This window comes from Stenella coeruleoalba, assembly GCF_951394435.1.
Source record: "Stenella coeruleoalba genome assembly, chromosome: X".
NCBI classification, from domain to species: Eukaryota; Metazoa; Chordata; class Mammalia; order Artiodactyla; family Delphinidae; genus Stenella; species Stenella coeruleoalba.
Window position 1 is genome coordinate 110,667,737 of NC_137152.1, and position 23,964 is coordinate 110,691,700.

General features: G+C 41.3%; 1 protein-coding gene across 2 annotated transcripts in view; it reads left to right on the forward strand.

The window, feature by feature from the left end:
• VGLL1 (vestigial like family member 1) overlaps positions 1-23,964 on the forward strand; it is an 86,769-nt gene that overhangs the window by 38,742 nt on the left and 24,063 nt on the right. Inside the window, exons 4-5 of one of the 2 annotated variants that reach the window (XR_013825590.1) lie at positions 4,216-4,368; positions 7,725-7,940. The gene's annotated coding sequence lies outside the window, so the exon portion shown is untranslated. Of the gene's footprint in view, positions 1-4,215; positions 4,369-7,724; positions 7,941-23,964 lie in introns of those variants that run through there. The other variant, XR_013825589.1, reaches the window with a different exon arrangement.

Genomic DNA, 23,964 nt, shown 5'->3' on the forward strand with positions numbered 1-23,964 from the left:
TCATTACTTTAGCTGTGCTTTATTGCTGTTTAATTCATGATTCTCAATCTTGGCCGCACCTTGAAATCACCTAAGGAGTTTTTTTTTAAATACCGATACCTATAAGTAAATCAATCAATCAACAGTAACTTATTAATTAATTAATTGATTAATTAACTCGCTTAAAACAACTGATTCCTGAGTCTTCCTCCCAGAGATTCTGATTTAATTCATGTGGAGTGCAGCCTGGACACAGAGTTTTCAAAGCTCCCCAGGCGATTCTAATACGCAGACAGCACTGAGACCACTTTCTTTCCGTTTACTTTCTAGACCACAAATCCCCTCCCCTTGACTTGGTTCTGGGCAGTGGACATTGGCAATGTGATAACTTGGTCTTACAATGACGTTAGTTCCCCCACCCAGTGGTGTCCAAACTGAAAGCCCGAAGTGCGAGAAACCCACGCTACAGAGTGACTCGCTGGGGTTTAGTGCCAGGTCTTACAACGCCCACTTTCCAGCCCAGGGTGACTAAATGCTGAAGTAGTACCGCCCCACCCCCTCCTTTTTAGTCCCTCACAGCGCCTGCTCTCGCCTATTTTATAATTAGTAGTTGATTCGCATGAAAAGATCTTCCTTCCTGAATGAGGCCTCGCAGTCGTATTTTTCAACTTCTGACTCGAATTGCAGGACCACTTGGGGTTTTTGTTTGTTTGCTTTGCTTTTTCTTTACACTCACTGAATTCTTAAAAATCCTTTTTTGTTGTTGTTGTTGCTGTTTTTTGTATTTCATTTTTATTGGAGTATAGTTGATTGACAATGTTGTGTTACTTTCTGCTGTTCAGCAAAGTGAGTCAGTTATACATATACATATATCCACTCTTTTCCCATATAAACCATTGCAGCGTATTGAGTAGAGCTCCCTGTGCTATACAGTAGGTTCTTATTAGTTCTCTTTTTTATATATAGTAGTGTGTATATGTTAATCCCAATCTCCCAAGTCATCTCTCCCCCCTTTCCCCCCTGGTAACCATAAGTTTGTTTCCTACATCTGTGACTATTTCTGTTTTGTAAATAAGTCCATTTGTACCATATTTTTAGATTCCACATGAGTGATATCATAGGATATTTGTCTTTCTCTAACTTACTTAGTATGATAATCTCTATGCCCCTCCATGTCGCTGCAGATGACATTATTTTGTTCTTTTTCATGGCTGAGTGATATTCCATTGTATATATGTGCCACATCTTCTCCATCCACTCCTCTGTCAATGGACATCTAGGTTGCTTCCATTGAAACTCCTTTTGAAAAAAAGCAGCTTGGAAGCCGAGTTAGGCTGTTTCTGCATACAAATAGAAGAGCGCCTATACCCTGTGTTTTCACCAACGGTAGAGAAACTACTTTTTTCTTTTTGCAGGAAAAATAAAGATTAACAGCCATGGAGGACCAAGGCTCAAGTTTCACTTAGAGGAAACCAGATTCAATTTTCCATGTGACACTGAGAGTTTGTATTCCAAGGTCAGGATTTACCTAATCAGGGCTCTGTTTTTTCCAGGGAGAATGTGAATTCTACACGTTGGGTTTTAGGGTGCACATGGTGGGTGGTTTTGAGACATTTCCTCAGCAGTTTATTACTGGCCAAGACAGAGGTACCACTGCAGCTCTCTCCCTGAGAAGGGTCCTCCCACAAAGCTTCTCACTTCCTTTTCAAAATTTACTTATTTTGCTCATCAGCAAGAAAATGAAAATGTCTTTTTCACTTCTCTATGATCTTCTCCCCAACTCAGCAACTTAATGCACCTCTGTCACTTTGATTTATTCAAATGATGTGAAATGTCAACCTATTGAAGATCTGTAAGGACCGTGGGTAGTGTCACCCACTGCCCTGAAAAGCCAACGGATTTCAACTCTCTGAACGGATGTCAGACAGGGGCAAAGCTGAGCCCGCGGGATGTCTTCCTGCTGTGCTTCTCACTGGAGTGAGTCGAGGTGACTTGGGCACATTAATGAGGAAGCCACATCTCCTGCCAGTTTTCAAAAAACATTTATTTATTTATTTGCTTGTTTATTTTGGCTGTGCTGGGTCTTAGTTGCTGCACGTGGGATCTTTGTTGCGGCATGAGGGATCTAGTTCCCCGACCAGGGATCGAACCGGGGCCCCCTGCATTTGGAGTGTGGAGTCTCAACCACTGGGCCACCAGAGAAGTCCCTCTCCCGCCAGTTTGAATGACACCATCTTGGCAAAAAGGAAAATAGTCCCTGAGAGACTTTTCCCCCCAACTGTGATTTCTTAGAGAGCCACGACAACATTCTGACACTTAATGAAGCAGAACCTTTTGATCCCAACCACAGTCTGATCTCACTGGATTGGGAACAGCCCCAGACAATTTAGATGAGGATGCCACCAGTTGAGGTCTTTGTGTGAGGCCTCGTTAATTAGTCTGTGAGGATGACCTTACATGGCGCTTGGCACAGAGGTACGAAGCACCCATTGTGTGTTAGGTATTGCTATGATTATTAAAAGTTCTTTTCCAGAAGGTTTCACCAGTGCCTGAAAGGTAGGCTTATGTCGACGAAAAATTAATCAATCTAAGAAAGAATTGGAAAATTTTATTTGAGCCAAATTTGAGGATTATAACCCAGGAAGAGCATCTCAGAAAGCTCTGAGGACTGTTCTACCCGTTAGAAGTCAAGCCACAATTTATATAAGTTTTTTGAGACAGAGGGCTGTATATCAAATGACGTATTATTGACAGTTTACGTAATACAGATTTAAGCACTTTTGTGGTGGGTCATGTGACCCTTTACAAGATCAAGAAGGAATGTTATCTTAAAAAAATTAATTTATTAATTTATTTATTTTGGGCTGCGTTGGGTCTTTGTTGCGGTGCGCGGGCTTCTCATCGTGGTGGCTGCTCTTGTTGCGGGGCACGGGCTCTAGGCGCGTGGGCTTCAGTAGTTGTGGTGCACGGGCTTAGTAGTTGTGGCGCACAGACTTAGTTGCTCTGCAGCATGTGGGATCTTCCGGGACCAGGGCTCGAACCCGTGTCCCCTGCACTGGCAGGCGGATTCTTAACCACTGCGCCGCCGGGGAAGCCCAGGAATGTTCTTTAAGGAGTTGTCTTGTTGATGCTGAGAGAATGTTGCTCTTTATGGTTGAGCAGGTCTTCCTCTCGATGGGGGAGGTTTGGTGGATCCATAATGCAGATACACAATGCACAGTCGGGGGAGAGAGGTGGCCAAAGGGCAGAAAAGAATTTTTATGTTTAAATTTTTCTCATTTCACCGTATATATGAATATTATTTCACACTTACTATGACTTGGATTTGGCCTGAAACATACTGTAACTATTTCCGTGGTTCTATCCTGCTGGTGGCCGGCCTGGTGCTCTGGGGTAGTCAAAACCATTCCAAGAAACCTCAGGGAAATGTCTACATTCTCCCATTGGGTTGGAATTCTGTGAATTCTAATGGGTCTTGAAATAATTGGATCGGTGTCTGAGGCTTGGAGAGGCAAGAATTCTCTTTTGCCGAACGGGATTTGGCGTGAATTTGGCCTTAAGATCAGAACTGCACTATCTTGCTTGCTTCCTTAGGAAGAAAGCTGGTGTTTGCCCCTCAGCCTCCTGGTAGCTCAGCGGGTAGGAAGCTGGTCGTGAGGTGTTATATGTCAGAGATCTGACCTTGTTCTTAGCTGAGGTCGGAAGGCTTCCTCTAGAGCATTTGCCAAGTGACCTTTGTAGGGGAGCAAAACTTGCCACCCCAAGATGTCTCTTTGGCATGCGGATTATTTCGAACTGAAAACAATCAAGGCCTGAAAGACTCAGGAAGAAATTTTCACCTTCCCCCTAAGTGCCTAAAAGAATGTACACAGAGGGCCTGTTCCCAGAATAAAGCTATCAGCGGAGACATCTGCAGAGAATATGGGCTGGGGGCAGGGGATTGGGGGAAGAGGACCTAGAGATCAGAGTCCACTCTGTGTCCCACTGTCTCTGCCTGGCCTGGCAAACATGTATTTACCAAACATTTGCTTGTCCATCTCTATGTCAATTGCCTTCCCTCCCTTCTGAAGTCCCAAACCCCTACCCCCAACATCCTCTTTTGTCTTTAGCTGAAGTTGGTATTTAAGGTGAGGGTTTCGTCCATTTTCGGAGTTACTCAGTTTTCCTGGGGCTCTCCCATGTATACATGTTCCTAAACTTTGTGTGATTTTCTCCTGTTAACCTGTGTCGTGTCAGTTTAATTTTTAGGCCAGAAGAACCTACAAGGGGAGAGGGAAATCTCTTCCTTCCCAACACCTTTGTGGTTAAAGAGCACAGCGAGCTCTCTCTGAACTTCTTCGATGGGAGAACCAAAGGTTGGATTCGCCCGGCTACCTCCAGTGAACATGGGTGAGTGTCTCCTCCCAGCTGCGGGGCAGGAGGTACGGTGAGGACAAGATGGTCCTGGTCTCAGTCCTCAAGGAGCTGACAGCCTAGTCTGGGAGACAGAGAATGATGTGCTGGCGTGAGCTCCTGCTGGCTCGAGAGCGTGGATAAACAGAAATTTTGCAAACCGATTGTTAAACACACTGCTATTAAAAATTAAATTATGTAAACTTACAATTAAAGCAAATATAGTTAAAACAAAGCTAATAAATACTCAAAGCGGGCTTCCCTGGTGGCGCAGTGGTTAAGAATCCGCCTGCCAATGCAGGGGACGTGGGTTCGAGCCCTGGTCTGGGAAGATCCCACATGCCACGGAGCAACTAAGCCCGTGCGCCACAACTACTTAGCCTGCGCTCTAGAGCCCGTGCTCCACAACAAGAGTAGACACCACAATGAGAAGCCTGTGCACCACAATGAAGAGTAGCCCCCGCTCGCCACAACTACAGAAAGCCCGCACGCAGCAAAAAAAGACCCAATGCAGCAAAAATAAATAAATAAAATATAAATAAATAAATACTCAAAGCTTATCAGTTCCTAATCATTTTTTGGTGCCTTTTATGATTACCTGTGTTCTTGAGGTTCTCCACATCCACTGTGTCTGCATGGTGGAAATACTGTATAATGTTGCACAGCCAGTCACTTCTTCCCAAGTAGGTGTTGAGTGACCTCACACTGGTAGCTTGAAATTGACCACGGTAGGAGTATTTATACTATGGAAATCAGCAATCACTATCAACCAGGAATATTTTTTCAGAAAACCAGTTATTAACCATTTACCAGCACACCACTGGAGATAGACTAGCAAATATGTGGTTTCAGTAAATCCAGGAGGCCACATGGGCTGTAGGAATTCCGTCTAGGGTGGAAGAGTGTGGAGGAGGCTTCACACAGGAGGCAGGGCTTAAGCGAAAGCCCTGAAAGATAATTAGGAGTGAAGACCCAGAAGCAAGAGAGGGCAGAATGATTGACCGGAAAAGATGTGTTCTTGCCTTCAGGGGATCTAGGTCCAGTGGGAGAGACAAAAGAGGAAACAGGCAGAAGGAGGTGAGCAGTCAAGTGCTCTGCTGGGGCTGCTTTGGAAGCACAGAGGAAGATACTCTCTTGGTGGGGGTGAAGGAAGGCTTCCTGGAGGAGGTGATGTGGCATCTTAAGCTGAGATCAAAAGATCATTAGGAGCGGCCATGTCTCTTGGAAACTGAGGTAGAAAAGCAATGTCTGCTTATATATTAAAATATGTTGCCCACATATTCCACATAAGAGTGGAGTAATAATTCTTTTTAAAAGGAGTTCTCAAGAAGTGCCTCAGTCTCTTTAGAGCTTATGTAATTCTTGATATGTTGCCTTGTGGGTATGAGGGGGCCTCAGTTTCTAGGACAGCCTCCCATCCATTACAGGGCTTTGCTTGACAACAGGCCTGATGGCAGGCTTCCAAGTTTTGCCTAAATACTATAGGGGTTGGGGCAGGTAGAGAAGGAAACTGGGTGCATTTGTTAAATTCTGAACTAAATGGGAGCAAATCTCTCATTTGGGGGAGTAATTCCTAAGTCCTATATTCAAAAGCCTGGCATTTGCTAAGTCCTTGGGTTTCCTGAGCAAATTTTTAAAAATTAATTAATTAATTATTGGCTGCGTTGGGTCTTCGTTGCTGCGCGCGGGCTTTCTCTAGTTGCGGCGATCAGGGGCTACTCTTCACTGCAGTGCGTGGGCTTCTCTTGTTGCGGAGATTGGGCTCTACGCACGTGGGCTTCAGTAGTTGTGGCACACGGGCTCAGTAGTTGTGGCACATGGGCTTAGTTGCTCTGCAGCATGTGAGATCTTCAAGGACCAGGGCCCGAACCCATGTCCCCAGCATTGGCAGGCAGATTCTTAACCACTGCACCACCAGGGGAGTCCCTCCTGAGCAAATTTTAAACCACACCATTCTCTTCTCAATAATCTACATTCATATAAACATCTCAGCCTAGCTTTTCTGAGGAAAACTGGCTTTGGGATAAGGATGGATCCCCTTCTGGCACTTTTATGGGGAGCAGGAACTCTGAACAGCAAATGGGTCTCTAACTACAGAGACTCTAAGAAATGATGTGGTCTCACTTTGGTAATAATACCTGGGGAAAATACCTACTTTCTCTTTGCATTTGGTGACTTAAAAAAAAAAAAAACCAACCAAAAAACTAAAGGTCAGATTAGCAACCTAGAAATGAAACTAGAACGGAGGTGAGGAAAGGAGGAGTAGTGTAACACTTTACTCCACGGCTGAGAAGAGGAAACAGATCTAGTTAGCCAAGCCTCTGGGAGTGAAATGTGGGCCCTTCATTAAAAACAGAAGGAATCCCTTTGCAAATAAACTCTTGGAAAGAAACCTGGGCTAAGCCTTCTCAGAGACTTTGAGTTTTCATTGATTCCTTTGCATTCTATTCAAGTTTCTTGTTTGCAAGGCATAGAAGTTCTTCAAGCTAGTTCAGATCAAGGATGGTGGGGACATTGGATTAACTCAGAAATATTTACTGAGTATCCACTATGCTCAATGTGGATTGAGCATGTCTGTGATATAAGCAGACATTGCTCCACTATGTGCCAGGTCGTGAGCTAGTAGTCCCAGAAGCAGTGACCACACTGGACACAGGGCCTGTCCTTATAGAGCGTATAGTCTAGCAGAAGAAAAGCACTACACTCACAATTACACGATTTGTTATCTAATTCTTAGTGTGATATGCACTGTGAGGGAAAGGTATGAGAGACTGTGAGATTTACTGGGGTGGAAGAAATTTTCCTCTACCCTTTTAGATTCTTCTAGGTTCTTCTGGCTGGTCTAAGAATTCAATTGACATGAGACAGATTAACAGGAGAAAATCAAACAAAGTTTAAGAACACGTATACATGGGAGAGACCCAGGAAAACTAACTCCCAAAATGGACTAAACCCTCACCTTTAATACCAAACTTCAGCTAAAGACAAAAGAGGATACTCACGGTAGTGGTTTGGGGCTTCAAAGGGGAGAAAGACAATTCACATGGAGGTGGAAAAGAACATATTTTGTAAAAAAAAAAAGTTTGCTGTTTCGTGCAGAGACAATGGGACACAGAGAGTAATTATAACAGACTTTGCTGGGTTCCTCCCTGTCTACACACCTAGTTCTCACTATAGTTACCAATGATGGTAGCCTCCTGCCTGGAACTGGTCCTCTATCTACACTCTTTAGGCAGCCAGGGGGAAGGCCAAAGCTTCTTCCTGAGTCTTTTTTGGACCTTGATTGTTTTCAGCTCGAAATAATCCACATGCCAAAGAGACATCTTGAGGTGGTAAATATTTCTCTCCTACAGATCCCATAAGGCCTCAACCTAATGAGACCGGAGGAAAGGTCAGAGAAAGAAGTGATATTGAAAAGACTCAGGAGGGGACTTCCCTGGTGGTCCAGTGGTTAAGACTCTGCGCTCCCAATGCAGGGGGCCCGGCTTCCATCCCTCGTCAGGGAACTAGATCCCGCATGCCGCAACTGAGACCTGGCATAGCCAAGTAAATAAATAAATAAAGTTTTTAAAAAACCACTCAAGAGTATGCCTTTAGCTGGGATGAGGGGGGCTTATCTGGTACCTTTGTTTTTCTTCCTAATTCCCTTATCAGGCAATGCATTCCAAAATCTGCATGGAAATTGAAAAATTAAAACTCAGAGACAATGTCAAAGAATAATTCTACAAATGTATTTTATATTCCCAAGATCCTTCAACCAGAGTGCTCAGGTATTTTCCCTGAACAGATGTTCCTGGATCTTCCATTCACCCAGGGGTTTATTTCTTGGCTGCTCCAGACAAAATGCTGTTTAGCCTGACATTTAAAATGTGTGCGTCTATAGCACTATACCCAGAAGGCACCCCAGAAAGGAACTTTCATTGGTAAATGCACTGCCTTAGTCATGGGAATGGTATGACTAACAGGTTGTGTGAGTGCTGATTACTTAAGTATGACATTATTGAATTTTCAAGTTTTAATTTTCTATCTTCACAAACAACTGTCTTAGTCTGTTCAGGCTGCTATAACAAATTACCATAGACTGGGTGGCTTAAACAACAGAAATTTATTTCTCAGATTTATGGAGGCTGGGAAGTTCAAAATCAAGACACCAGCAGATTCAGTGTCTGGTGAGAGCCTGATTCTTGGTTCATAGACATTCTTGGTTCACAGCGTCTTCTTGCTGTGTCCTCACATGGTAGAAGGGGCAAGGGAGCTCTCTGGGTCTCTTTTAAAGGGCACTAATCCCACTCGTGAGGGCTCCACCTTCATGGACCTAGTCACCTTCCAAATGCCTCACCTCCAAATACCCTCACATTGGGGGGTTAGGATTTCAACGTATGAATTTGGGGGAGATACATTCAGTCTATTGCAGCAATTATCTATTTCTATAGTACTGTAGAACTAGTTACACTGTTGGCCTATGTTTCACACTTTACGTAGAAGGTATCATGTGCTTTTGACAGTTCTATTGTGTTTGCACAGTTACTTCTGTTGGGACTCAAGGCAGGCCAACCCCCCAAATGTCACAGTGGCATATTGATTATTTTGAATTAAAGTTAGTTAAGAAATGGTCAACGTAAGAGGGACACTCTGACCTCCTTTCTGTCTCCTTGAAAGCAGGAAATAAATCTCATGTGAAAGGTGCACGCTTATCACCAGAGATGGGGAATTCAGGCCAAGAAGACTGTAGAAACAAACCTTGTTACTTCTTTCATTGACTACCTCAAGCTCATACTCTGTTTAAATTCTTCTCTAATTGAGCACCCAAAAACTACATTTCTTTGTCCTGTCAATTCCTTACAAATTTATTGTTTCATTGTCTAAAAAGTATAAAAGTTGCCTACTTTGGCCACTGCTCACGTTCCATTTCTATGAGACCTCTGTGCGCATGAACTGAAATTTGTTTCTCTTTCTCCTGTGAATTCGTCTTGTGTCAATTTTATTATTAGTCCAGCCACAAGAACTCAAGTGGGGGAGAGGAGGAAATTTCCCCCTCCCCGACACTTTCCATCTGGGAAGTTGGAGAGGAGGCCCTTGCATTGACCCCTGCCCACTGCAGCCTCAGTCAAACATTGCCTCTGACTAAGAGCAACTGCCTAAAGGTGACAAAGCATCAGCAGACACTGAGCCTCTGGACAGGGTCCCATTTTACCCTTCCTACAACCATCTCTCCGTTATATCCAGGATAACTACTGGATAGAGGAGGGGCCTCTTCTCTTCCCACAGCCGTTTCTCTCTTGCACGCTCATGGCGCCACCAGTACAGGCAGAGTTGTCTGGACTAAGAAAGCAAACTTACCTCAAATTTGCCCAAAACTCAGCACTTTCCATTTTGCAGAAACTTTTTTCAGTTATAGTTGCATAAAAGAATATTTCCTCTTTAAATTTCACTTTGAACTGTACCTTTGGCTGAATCTAAATATCAGAATGAAACTCAGTGAAAACCACAGTGTAGACCCCAAAGAAGTAAAGGTTTACTTGAAACCTGAAGATTTTCTCAAAAGTTTTTGAGAGGGTGCAGATAGAAAGAACCAGCCTCACTCAGAATTACAATAAGGAGTGACATCTAAAACCACAGGTTCTAGGTCTTGGCCACCACGAGAGGTGGGTGGTGAAATAAGAATCATAATAATGATAATAATAATAATTATCACTACTACAACTACTCCTGTGTATTAAGTTTTTACTGTATGCCAGAAGGTGTTATGCGAGCAATTTTTCAAAATCTCATTGGCTCATGCCAGCAACCGTCTGGGTAATTGTGATTAAGACCTCACTTTACAGATGAGGAAATGAGGCTTAGCGAATTCAACACAAATGGCCCATATTCTCACAGGCTGTAAGTGTCAGAGCTGGGATTGAGACCTACATTGACCTTATGTCAGTGCCCGTGGTCTTAACTGAGGCCAGGTAAAGTGGGAAATATTTGAAGTCATAATAAGCTGATTTCCAAATCGGGGGAGCAGAGTGTCCTTATTATGTCTGGATTCCTATAAATTAATGACAAACATCACACCCGTTATACATATACAATTGTATACATATATACTCTCTGAAGTTGAGGATGCTGGTGCTCTGGTTAACTCTTATTCTGACTACATGTGAGGCTCACCCTTATTGAAGTGCTTCTTACTGTGTTAATAAAAACATGTTTTATGGCCTGACCAGAAATGCTCTGTCTTGGAGCAAAGAAGGACTAGGGGGAGGCAGCCTGATAGAGGACTGTAAGCTTCAGCTAGGTTAACAAAAGTATTTTGGTTTTCTGTGGAGTGACTACAACGCGCAAAACTGCTTATTTTGACAATACACTTTGGGGCTGTTGTACATGGAGAAAAGCTGGGACCAGGAAGGTAGATGAGTAATGATAGCACTAATAATAGGCATGTATGCAGCCCTTCTCAGTTGACGAAGGACTTCATATATGGAATCTCTCACTTGGTACAAATGTTTTTCATAATGGTTTATGTTGAAATAATTATAAATTCACAGGAGGTTGCAAAGAAATACACAAGGAAGTCCTGAGCAGCCTTCCCCTAGCTTCCCCCAAAGTTAACATCTTACACAACTATAGTACAGTATCAAAGTCAAGAAAATTGCTCCTGGTAAAATCCAGAGATCGTATTCAAGTTCTACTTGTTACATACATACACTCTCGTGTTTCTGTGTGTGTGTGTGTGTGTGTGTGTGTGTGTGTGTGTATGAGTGTGGGGGTAAGACTCCATGCAATTTTATCACATGTGAAGGTTTGTATAATCATCACCACAATCGAGACGCTCAACTATGCAATTACCACAAAACTCTCTTGTGTTACACTATTATAGCCACACCCATCCTCTCTCTCCATCCCTGGCAACCACAAGTCTGTTCTCTATAACTATCATTATAGTTTTGTCATTCTGAGAATGTTATATAAATGGACCTATACAGTATTTATTCTTTTTAGATTGGCTTTTTCTCCCTCAGCATAATTCCCTCGAGACTCATCCAAGTTGTTGCATATATCAGTGGTGCATTCCTTTGTATTGCTGAGTTGTATTCCACAGTATGGTTGTACCACAGTTTGTTTAACCATTCACCCACTGAAGGACATATGGAAAGTTTCCAGTTTGGGACTATTAGAAATAAAGGTGCTATGAACATTTGTGTACAAGTTCCTGCATGTGAATTTAGGACCATAAAGTGGTTTGTAGTATTCCTTTATTATCCTTTTCATGATTACAGGATCTGCTGTGATATTTTTATTTTACTCCTGATGCTGGCTATTTGTTTCTTCTCTCTCACCATGGCTCACGAGCCCAGCCGCTCTGCGGCACGTGGGATCTTCCCGGACCGGGGCACGAACCCGTGTCCCCTGCATCGGCAGGCGGACTCTCAACCACTGCGCCACCAGGGAAGCCCTGTGTCTTCTCTCTTTGTACCTTTTCAAATTTGCTAGAGGTTTATCAATTTTATTGAGTTTTTTCAAAGAACCAGCTTTTTGTTTCATTAATTTTCCCTATTGATTCCATTTTCAATGTCATTGATTTCTGCTCTTATTATTATGTGCTTCCTTCTACTTTCTTTGGATTTATCTTGCTCTTCTTTTTCTAGGTTCTTAAAAAGATTAACTTATTGATTTGAGACTTTTTTCCTTTTCCAATGTAAGCATTTAGTGATGTAAATTTCCCTCTCACCACTGCTTTAGATCCATCCCATATATGTTGCTACGTTGTATTTTCATTTTCATTCAGTTTTATGTGTTTTTAAAATTTCCTTTGAGACTGTCTCTTTGACTCATGGATTATTAAGTGTGTTGCTTAGTTTCCAAGTGTTTGGAGATTTCACTTTTATCTTTGTTATTTATTTCTAGTTTGATTTTGGCCAAAGAACATATGCTGTATGATTTTAATTCTTTTAAGTTTGTTAAGGGTTTTTTGTTTTGTTTTTTATGACCCAGGATATAGTTATATTTTTGAATATCCCATGAGTGCTTGAAAAAGAAAAATTGTATTCTGCTGTTATTAGTTGTAATGTTCTATATATGTCAATTAGATCCTGTTGGTTAATTGAGTTAACATTGTCTATATCCTTGCTGATTATCTGTCTAGCAGTTCTATCAATTGTTAAGAGTGGGGTATTGAAGTCTCCAACTATTATTATGGATTTGTCTAGTCCTCCTTCATATCTATAGATTTTGCTCACAGCTGTGTTTTTTGCTGGTTTTCTTCATGGAATGACACTTTTATCATAATGTAATATCCTTCTTTGTCTCTGGTAATTTTCCTTGCTCTGAAGTTTACTTTATCTGGTATTAATATTGCTACTTCTGCTTTCTCTTGATTAATATTTGCAAGGTATATCTTTTTCCATCCTTTTACTTTCAAATTGACTATATTGTTATATTTGTAGATTATTGCTTAGAGACAACATATAGTTAGGTCATTTAAAAAATCTATTCTGCTAATCTTTGTCTTTTAATTGCTGAATTTAGGCTATTTACATTTAAAGTAATAATTGAATTGTTAAGACTTAAGTCTGTTTTTTCAATATTTGTTTTATGTTTGTTCCCTGTTTCTTGTTCTTTTTTTTTTTTTTTTTGCGGTACGCGGGCCTCTCACTGCTGTGGCCTCTCCAGCTGCGGAGCACAGGCTCCAGATACGCAGGCTCAGTGGCCATGGCTCACGGGCCCAGCTACTCCGCGGCATGTGGGATCCTCCTGGACCAGGGCACAAACCCGCATCCCCTGCATCGGCAGGCAGACTCTCAACCACTGTGCCACCAGGGAAGCCCAATTTCTTGTTCTTCTTTTTCCTTCTTCTTTTCTTCCTGTGGGTTACTTGAACAATTTTTTGAATTCTACTTTATTTATTTATAATGCTTTTGAGCATATTGCTTTGTACAGTTTTTTTTAGTGGTTGCTATAGGTATTACCACACACATACATAAATTATCACCTACCAATATTGGTGATATTTTACTACTTTGTTGACATTTTACTACTAATGTTGACATTTTACTACTTTGAGTGAAGTACAGAAATTTTAATTCCATTTAGGTCTCTTTACCCTCTTCACTTTTCAAATATAATTGTCTTAAATATTTCCTCTGCATGCATTGAGCTCCATATCAGGTAGTGTTATATAATTTGCTTCAGTCATAAAATATAATTAAAGAATCATGTGGTGAAGGATAGTCTATAATGTTTACTTCTAGTTTTACCCATTACATGCTCTGTTTTCCTTCCTGAAGATTCCTGCCTTCTTCTGGTATTTCCTTTCTCTTTAGAGACTTTTATTTAGCTACTCTTTCAAGGAAGGTTTGCTAGTGGCAAATTCTCTTAGTTCTCCTTAATCTGAGAATGTCTTGATTTCTCCTTTGTTCCTGAAGGATAATTTCTCTGGATACAGAATTTTTGATTGACATGTATTTTCTGCACTTGAAAAATATTGTTTTATTTCCTTTTGGCCTCCAGGCTATCATATAAGAAGCCCACTGTGATTTAAATTGGTGGTCCCCTATAAGATTACCTATAATCCTGTGATCTTCTTTGGTTGCTTTCAAGACTTCATCTTAAGTTTTTAGGAGTTTCATGATGCTGTGTCTTGGTGTGGACTTTTTTGGGTTTTATCCTAACTGATATTGGCTCAGCTTCTTGAATCTGTAGGTTTATATCTTTTATCAACTGGGGGGCATTTTCATTCATTACTACTTTGAATGTTTTTTCAGTCCCACTCTCTCCTTCCTCACTTTTTGGAACTCATAATTTTTTTATTTGTTTCAAGAGAATTTGTAAATTCAAGAGAATTTGTTATAGATTGTTGAAGCATTTTTATGACATCTGGTTTACAATTCTTGTCAGATAATTCCAACATGAGATTCATTTCAGTATTAATGTCTATTGATTGTTTTTTTAATTCAGATTGTAGTTTTCCTGGGTTTTGGTACGACAGGTGATTTTTTAAATTGTACCCTGTATGTTTTGATTATTATGTTAGGAGACTCTTGATTTTATTTAAATCTTCTATTTTAGCATGTAGTTGCCCTGCTTAGTTTAGTGTGTAGGTTTTGACCTACATGTATGGGCTTTAGTTCCAATGAAAGTTAGTTTTCTGAGCCCTTAGAAGCCATAATCCTGTGGTCATCTGCTCTGGGTTTAGGCCATCTCTCAAGATTTTAGAAACCCCTAAAGGAACCTGATTGCAGTGTTGTAAGCTTCTATGAAGTCCCAGGGGTTTCTATTCAACTACAATTTTCCAAGACCAGAGACATAGCTCAAAACCCACTGTTCTACTACTATAGTTACTACTATTTTGGCAAATTATATTGACTAAAGAGAATGTCCTCACAATGGTTGATGTTGACATTTTTATCCTTTCTGCCTAAAATGGGTCTATGCTGCAAATTATACCTTCCTAAACAGCATGCATATACCTTTTCCTTACTAATATATTTTCTTACAGAGTTTGCTTTGAAACAGTTTGTCAACTTCATGAAATGATGCTAGTTCATCTGAAATATTTATTATAACAAATACATTTTAACTTTAACTAAGAATTTTAGAGGATAATCTTTTTTATTATCTCTAAGAATTTTATAGGATAGTTTCATTGATAGACTAAGAGAAGTAGTACTGTATAACTTTCCCATACCATTTTCATTTTTAAAAAGTACTTTCCTCCCTGTCATAAACAAAATGGTGGGTACAGTTTTAGATAGGGTAGTCAAGGAATGCCTTCTCAAAAGAAGGTAATATTTGAACTGAGATGATACAATGAGAATCTAGCTATACAAACATCTGGGGGAATAGCCTCCAAGACAAAGGAAACAGAAGTGCAAAAGCTCTGAGATGGGAACATGATAAGTGTATTTGAGAAACAACAAGGAAAGAAGTGTAGCAGCATGAGTAAGGAGGCAAGTAATAGTGGAAGAGATCAAAGAGAATGACAGGAGTCATTCCTGTAGGACCCTATAGGCTATAGTGAGGACATTGGATTTTATTCCAAGGGATTCCACTTAGATAGGTAATAAGGCTTTGGAGGGCTTTGAAAGGATTTTGAATGACGTGATCAGATTTTCGTTTTAGAATGATCACTCCGGCTGTGATGTAGAGAATAAATTGAAGTGGGGTCAAGAGTATAATCAGGGAGAGCAGTGAGGATGCTATTACAGTGGTCCAAGCAAGGATGACTATTTTCTCTGGACCATGCTTAAACATATAGCCCATTGGTTTGGATGTAAGTGATGAAGAAAATGTGAAGGGTTAAGAATGACTCTTAGGTTTTTGCTTGAGCCACTGTTGAATGGTGAAGTCATTTACTGAGATGGGGAAAATTGTAAGAAAAACATGTTTGTGATGACAGGGAATCAAGTGTTCCACTCTGGCCATGTTAAATTTGAAATGTCTTTTAGACATATAAAGGAAGTGGTTAAACAAGAGGTAAGATATATGAATGTGGAGCTCAGAGAAGAGGTCTGGACTAAAGATGAAAATGTGGGAGTCATCAGCATGCATAGATAATATATAAAGCCATGGGACTGAATGAAATCATTTAGAGAGCGCAGACAGATGAAAGAGCCCAACCTTCAAACTCTAGAACACTCCAACATTTAGAGGTGGGATAAAAGGGGGAAAAGTAGCAACAAAACGGAAAAAAGTAACCAGTTGGGTAGGAAAATATGGTTCACTGAAGTTAGGAGAGGAAATTATTTCAAAAAAGAAGAAGTGTTCTGGGACTTCCCTGATGGTGCAGTGGTTAAGGATCTATCTGCCAATGCGGGGGACATGGGTTCAAGCCCTGGTTCAGGAAGATCCCACATGCCGCGGAGCAACTAAGCCCGTGCACCACAACAACTGAGCCTGCGCCCTAGAGCCCACAAGCCACAACTACCCAGCCCGCGTGCCACAACTACTGAAGCCCGCATGCTCTGCAACAAGAGAAGCCACCGCAATGAGAAACCCATGCACTTCAATGAAGAGTAGCCCCTGCTTGCCGCAACTAGAGAAAGACCACACGCAGCCAAAAATTAAAATTAATTAATTAAAAAGAAAGAAGTGTTCAATCATGTTGAATGCTTAAGAGGTTGAATAATATGAAAATAGCAAAATGACTATGGAGTTCAGTAATGTAGAATTTATTAGTGACCTTGACAAATGTATTTTCAGTGGCGTGGTGGGGAATAAAAGTCCAACTGGGGAAGATTGAAGACTGAGTGGGTTAACAGATGAATGGATAAAAAAATATGGCATGGGCTTCCCTGGTGGCGCAGTGGTTGAGAGTCCGCCTGCCGATGCAGGGGACATGGGTTCGTGCCCCGGTCCGTGAAGATCCCATATGCCGCGGAGCGGCTGGGCCCGTGAGCCATGGCCGCTGAGCCTGCGCGTCCGGAGCCTGTGCTCTGCGGCGGGAGAGGTCACAACGGTGAGAGGCCCGCGTACGGCAAAAAAAAAAAAAAAAAGGCATGTCTGCACAATGGAATATTATTCAGCCATAAAAAGGAATGAAGTACTGATACATGCTACAACATGGATGAACCTTGAAACATTACACTAAATGAAAGAAGCCAGTCACAAAAGACCACATATTATATGATTACATTTAAATTAAAAGTCCAGAATTGGCAATTCTACAGAGACAAAAAGTAGATCAGTGGTTTCTTAAGGTGTGGTAGGATGAGGGATATGGGGGTGATAGAATAAGGGTACAGAGTTTGTTTTTGAGGATGAAAATGTTCCAATTCTATGATTATACTAAAAACCATTAAATTGTACACTTAAACTGGATGAACTGTAAGATATGTGAATTATAGCTTCAATAAAGCTATATTTTTCAGAAAAAAGAGTGAATGGGAAATGAGAAAGTGGAGAGAGTATAGACAATCCTGTGCAAACATTTTTTTGCAAAAATTTTGCTTTGAAAAACAAATTTTACTTTAACAGGTAATAGCTGGAGGAGTATATAGCATCAAAAGAGAATTTGTTTTAAGATAGGAATTATTAGAATGTGTTTGTATGTTTATGGAATTGATGCAATAGGAAGGGAGAAATGAGTGATGCATGAAAGAGAGGTGATCTCTGAAGGTATTTCCAACTACCTGCAGGGTAGATCCACCTGGAGGTTCTATTGGCTTTAACTCAAAATTATATCCCAAATCCATCTAGCTCTTTTCACCTCCACCACTACTACCTTGGTCCAAGTCATCGTCATTTCTCAGTGGACTACTGTAACAGCCTCCTAACTTGGTCTCTTGGCTGCCACTCTAGGTGCTCTCAAATCCATTCTCTACCGTGCAGCCAAAGTGATCTTTCTAAATCTTGATTCCCCTGATTAAAACCCTTCAATGACTCACCATTTCCCTTACACTATAGTCCAAGCTCCTTAAGTTGGCCTACAAGAATCTCCAAGATCTGACCCCAAGTCTATGTCCTCATCTCTGACCTTTCTCCCCTTTACACATTAGGTTCAATCATTGTGACCTTCTTTCTGATCCTGGAATTCATGGATATCCTCTCCTCTCACAACCCACTTCCCACCTCATCACCCTGTAGCATGCCTTACTTCTCCTCATCTTTTAAGACATTTTTTCTAGGTTGTCTTCTTTGACCACCAATATTAAATTACGTCCCCTTCTATGTATTCCCATAACCCCCTGAGCTCTTGCTCTCACTGTGCACTGCATACATTTTTGTATCTGTTCAATGATCTCTCTTCCCCAGTAAAGTATAAGCTCCAGGGTTATGAGCAGGGTTAGTTTCTTCTGCGGGCTGTGAGGGTGAATCTGTTCCAGGCTTTTGGTGTTTTGTGGGCAATCTTTGGTGTTCCTCGGCCTGTAGAGCCATCACTTTGATCTCTGCCTTCATGTTCACATGGCATTCTCCCTGTGTCCAGATTTTCCTCTTTTATAAGGACACCTGTCATGTTGGCTCAGGACCCACTCTAATAACTTAATTTTAACTATTACCTTTTTAAAGATCCTGTTTCCAACTAAGGTCACATTCTGAGTTAGTGGAGGATAGGACTTCAGTGTATCTTTTTTTGGTCAGGGGTGGGGTGGGGAGAAGCACACAATTCAACACATAATACTGTTCTATGTCCAGTACCTAACCCAGGGCTTGGCTCCTGGCCTCTAATTCCCACAATGAATACTGAATGAATGAACGCATGCATGCCTGCATCCATGGACGAGCCTTAGGGCATCTGTGAAATGATAAGAAATGTGGTGTGTGTGTATGTGTGCATGCACACACAGGTGCGTGTGTCCATGCGTTTTCCTGGGGAGAGGCCCCCTAGCCTCTGGTCCAATTCTCAGTAAGCTATGACCGTAGAAAGGCTGAGGCCCACTAGCTAATAGGGAAAACATGGCACATTTGCTATGGTATGGGGGTCCTTCATCATATGGCCCCACCTTGCTCTGCAGCCTGGCCTCTTAAACCTCAAACCTCATGTCTCCAGTCACACTGAACTACCTGTGGTGCCCTCCATGGGTCATTCTCTTGTTCACCTCTGAGCCTTTGCATATGCCATTCTCATCTCTGCCTCATCCAGGATCCACCCTTGTTCATCTGGCAGATTCCTACTCATCTTTTCAAAAATCAGCTATGGGGTTAGCCCCTCCAGGAGAGCTTCCCTGGCCTCTCTGGGAAGCATATCCGCTTCTGCGATCCCATGTTCACACCTTCACTAAAGCACCTGCCGCTGACAGATATGTCTGTTTCCTCCACCGTTTCCTCCGAGATCCTGGAGGACAGGGACAAATGCTTACTCACCTCTGAATCCCTACACTTAGGTAGGTGTCAGTCACAGAACATACCTTCAAGAGTGAATTAAAAAAAAAAGAATCACTGCCCTGGGGAAGATGAATTCCAATGTAAAGAATAACCTTCCCATTTCAATAATAAAATGTGTTGCTTAGTGAGCTAAATAGTGTTCATCTTCTAGACATTGCATGGCCACTCATGATGGATGATGATCTAGGAAGAGGATATGCACAGATTGGAGGTTAGGCTGCATCTGATCTCCTAGTCCTCTACCATATCTGAGAGTCTCTGATTCCATAAAAACACTACCTTCCTCTTTTCTTTACTTTTGAGTGGAATAGTGCTTCTGGACTGGAGGGCATATCACCTTTGAACTGGCTGAGTAGGCCAGGGTTAGAAAAGGTACTTTCCAGAAGTTCACCATCCCAGGCAGACTTACAGTGCCTGGCTTTGCCTTCTCAGCACCTCTGACTTCCCATCTGAAAACTGACTAATACTTGCTAATTGTATGTTCTGAGATCCTTTGATGAAAATGCCATAGTATGTAAGTATCAAGTACTGTTATGAATAATAAAAATGGATGAAGTTTCTGTTGCTTACTCCTTGAGAGACATTATAGAAAATGGTTGTTTCTTGCCAAATCACAAGTCATATCTGCATTGCAGAAAGGAGACTGATAAAACACAATAAACCCCTCAGTCCTTTACATTCAAGGTAGCAATGTATTTGCTTTTCCAAGACTCTCCTTAGTCCGTTCTGGCTGCTATAACAAATTACCATGGAATAGGCGGCTTATAAACAACAGAAATTTATTTCTTACACTTCTGGAGGCTGGGAAGTCCAAGATCAAGGCAGCAGCAAATTTGATGACTGGTGAGAGTCCACTTCCTGGTTTACAGATGGTGTCTTCTAGGTGTGTCCTCACATGGCTGAAGGAAATGAGGGATCTCTATGGGGTCTCTTTATAAGGGCACTAATCCCATTCATGAGGGCTTCACCCTCTTGACCTAATCACATTAAGGGTTAGGATTTCAACATACAAATTTTGATGGGGACACATTCAGTCCAAAGCATTTCCTGATTATAAAAATGCCATAGAACCTTTTGGTGTTATTGCGGGTTGTGCTCAGCAGTCTTTCATCAAAGACAATGAAGCCTCACTGCAGCCGCTGTCTAGTGTTTTGTCTACCTAGAGCAGCACTCCCCTTCTGGAAAGTGCTCCTTTCTCCACTCCCACCATGCGGTTGAAGGACCACTGCTATGTTCTTTCAAAACTCTGTTGCCTGGACAGTGATTGGTAAAGATGCAGGCGCCTGATCCAAGCTAGGCCAATCAAAATCTCTCCTGGTACTTCTAATACATTAGAGCCAGTAGAAATTCCTCTCTGACATCAACTCTGGGAGGCGTGAGTACAGATCTGGCCAGCTACCATGTATCCAGCTGTGTGAAAGGAATTAGTCTGAGAGTATGAGGCTGACACTCAGAAAGGCAGAGATGGGAGTCAGAAAAAGAAAGGGAGGGGGAAGGGAGAAAGAGAATCCTGTCAGTTAACAGAGGCTTTTGTTCCAGTTGTCCCTGACTTGCCCATGGCTTGGTTACATTAACCAATAAGTCTCACTTTTTTGCATAAGCAAAATCCAGCTGGGTTTAAGTGTCTGGCAGCCACAAGAGTCATGACTAATATACATATGGAACATGCTATTCGCTCCAAAAATGAATGAAGAGCCTTATAGTCTCCAAGTACTTTCAACTCAAGACAGAGTATTTTCTTTTTTTTTAAACCACTTTATTAAGGTATGATTGACATACTAAAAGCTGTACATTAAATATCAACATATACAACTTGATGAGTTTAGAGATAAGTACACACCTGTGAAACTCTCATCACAACCTTTGCCATAAGCATATCCAACACCTCCAAAATTTCTTCCCACCTCCTTCACTATTATTATTATTTTGTGGTAAGAACACTTAAACATAAGATTTACTCTCTTAGCAAGTTTTCCAGTATAGAATAGAGTATTGGTAACTACAGGTACCATGCTGTACAATAGATCTCTAGGACTTATCTTTTTTTTTTTTTGGAAGTATAGTTGATTTACAGTGTTGTGTTAATTTCTGCTGTACAGCAAAGGGATTCAGTTATATATATATATATATATATATTCTTTTTTATATTCCTTTCCATTATGGTTTATCTCAGGATTTTGAATATAGTTCCCTGTTAAGACTTATTCATCTTATAACTGAAACTTAGTACATTTTGACTAATATTTCCTTCTTTCTCCATTCCCCCAGCCCCTGACAACCACCCTTCCATTCTCTGCTTCTATGAGTTTGACTATTTTCAATTCCCCATAGACGTGATATCGGGTGGTATTTGTCCTTCTGTCACTGCCTTAGTTCACTTAGCATAATGTCCTCCAGGTTCATGAGACAGGATATTTGCTATCAAAGGGGCTTTTCTCAAGATCGTCCACTCTCCCTCCTGCAGTAATGACCTGGAGAGTAAAAGGAAAGAGAATGGACTGACTTGGACATGAAAGGGACTTTACAGGTCACAAGGTCAAACCTTCATTGTACAGAAGGGGAAATGGAACTCCAGAGAGGGGAAGGGACAATGCTCCCAAAGTCACACAGTAAGTTAGCAACTGGGCCAGAACTGGATTCCATTTTCCTTCTCTCTAGTTTTCCACAGGCCCCCAGTCTGAAATTATATAAATGAAATTGCAGTGCATTTTTCTTAAAACACCAAAGTTTATTTTCTTCATGAAATACACATCAACTCCCACCCCCCATTCATTCTATCCCTTCAAGTTTATGAATATGTAAAATGTCAAGAATTCCAAGTTATATATCTTCTGGAAAGTTATGGCCATGACACTTAAGATTTTAGTTCTACAAACTATTTTGATTCAAATCCATTTCTTGACTTAAGCATGAAGGGCTAATGAAGAATCGTCTCTAGTCTTTTCATTTTTCCTCTTGTAAAGCCACTGCTGTATGTAGCCTTAAAAAAAAATGATGTGACCAGCTTTCCTTTTGACAATTGTATCCTTAAGACTTTCACAAACTGATGACATTGTCATTGTTGTGAAATTGTCCTGCAGCCATTGTGAAAATATAGCACATATCTTGGAATTCATGATGAGATTCACATCACTGTCAGGCCCTTAAATATTTCTTCAGAAGGAAATGTATGCAAGTAACAGATCATTGCTGGTTACCAACCTCTCAGTTGATCAACCAAGCAATCAATCCCTGAGTGCCCATTAGGTATCTAGTACTCTTCTAGTTGTTTGGGTAACAAAAGAAATGTAAAGGCCCTGAGACACTTAAGATATATTACTATAGATATACTTTCCATTTTAAACTTGCAGCAGCTTCCTTATGGCAGTTACTCTTGTTTACAATAGGAAGCTACGTGCTACAGTGGAAAGAACACAGGCTTTGGAATTGGGCTGTGTTGGAACTGAATGCCCATTACTAATTGTGCAAACCTGGAGAAGTTACAGCCCACCACCGCCCCTCACTCTCCTCATCTGTAAAGTTATTATAATAAGCAATATATCTAGGGCTTCCCTGGTGGCGCAGTGGTTGAGAGTCCGCCTGCCGATGCAGGGGACGTGGGTTCGTGCCCCGGTCCGGGAAGATCCCACATGCCGCGGAGCGGCTGGGCCCGTGAGCCATGGCCGCTGAGCCTGCGCGTCCGGAGCCTGTGCTCCGCAACGGGAGGGGCCACAACAGTGAGAGGCCCGCGTACCGCAAAAAACCCAAAACAAAACAAATAAGCAATATATCTATTCATAATACTATTAATTAATAAATAATATAACTCTTCTTAATAACTTATAATGTATACCATCAATTCATAATCAATGTTAATGTTATTAATTAATGCTAATATTATTAATCAGCATTGTTAATGAATGTTAACATTAATAACTATTACCGTTAATGTTGATATTAATTAATGTTGATGCTATTGATATTTATACTTATAATAAATAAAGTTATTATTATTGTTATTATAGCAATAATACATATCTTTCAGGGTTGTTCTGGTAATGAAATCTTTTACCTGGCATATAGTAGGTGCTCAATAAACGCTAACTAGTATTATGATGGATAACCGACATATATTTAAGTCCAGTTGTTCAAGAAAATGTGGTAACTCAGGGAAGTTTAGCAGGCATTTTAGGCATCTGTAAAGTATAGGAATTAAGAGCCTGGGCTCTCAAATCTAACAGAACTTGGGTCCAATCCCAGCTGTAGCACTTTAGCTGTGTGACCTTGGACAGATCACTGAACTTCTCAAGCCTCAGTCTTCTCATCCCTCAAATGGGGATAACATAATCCACCACATAGAGTTGTTGGCACTATTTAATGAGATAACAACTGGAAAGAATTGATCACAGTGCATTTGCTCACGTGTGATGTTGTTAGGACCTGCTCTGTAGAAACACTATGGCCACTTCATAAATTCCTGTTATTTTTTAAAATTTATTCATTTTATTTACTTTTATTTTTGGCTGTGTTGGGTCTTCATTGCTGCGTGCAGGCTTTCTCTAGTTTTGGCGAGCCAGGGCTACTGTTCATTGCGGTGTGCAGGCTTCTCATTGCGGTGGCTTCTCTTGCTGCAGAGCACGGGCTCTAGGCGCGTGGGTTTCAGTAGTTGTGGCTCGCAGGCTCAGTAGTTGTGGCTTGTGAGTTTTAGAGCACAGGCCCAGTAGTTGTGGCCCACGGGCTTAGTTGCTCCACGGCATGTGGGATCTTCCTGGACCAGGGCTCAAACCCGTGTCCCCTGCATTGGCAGGT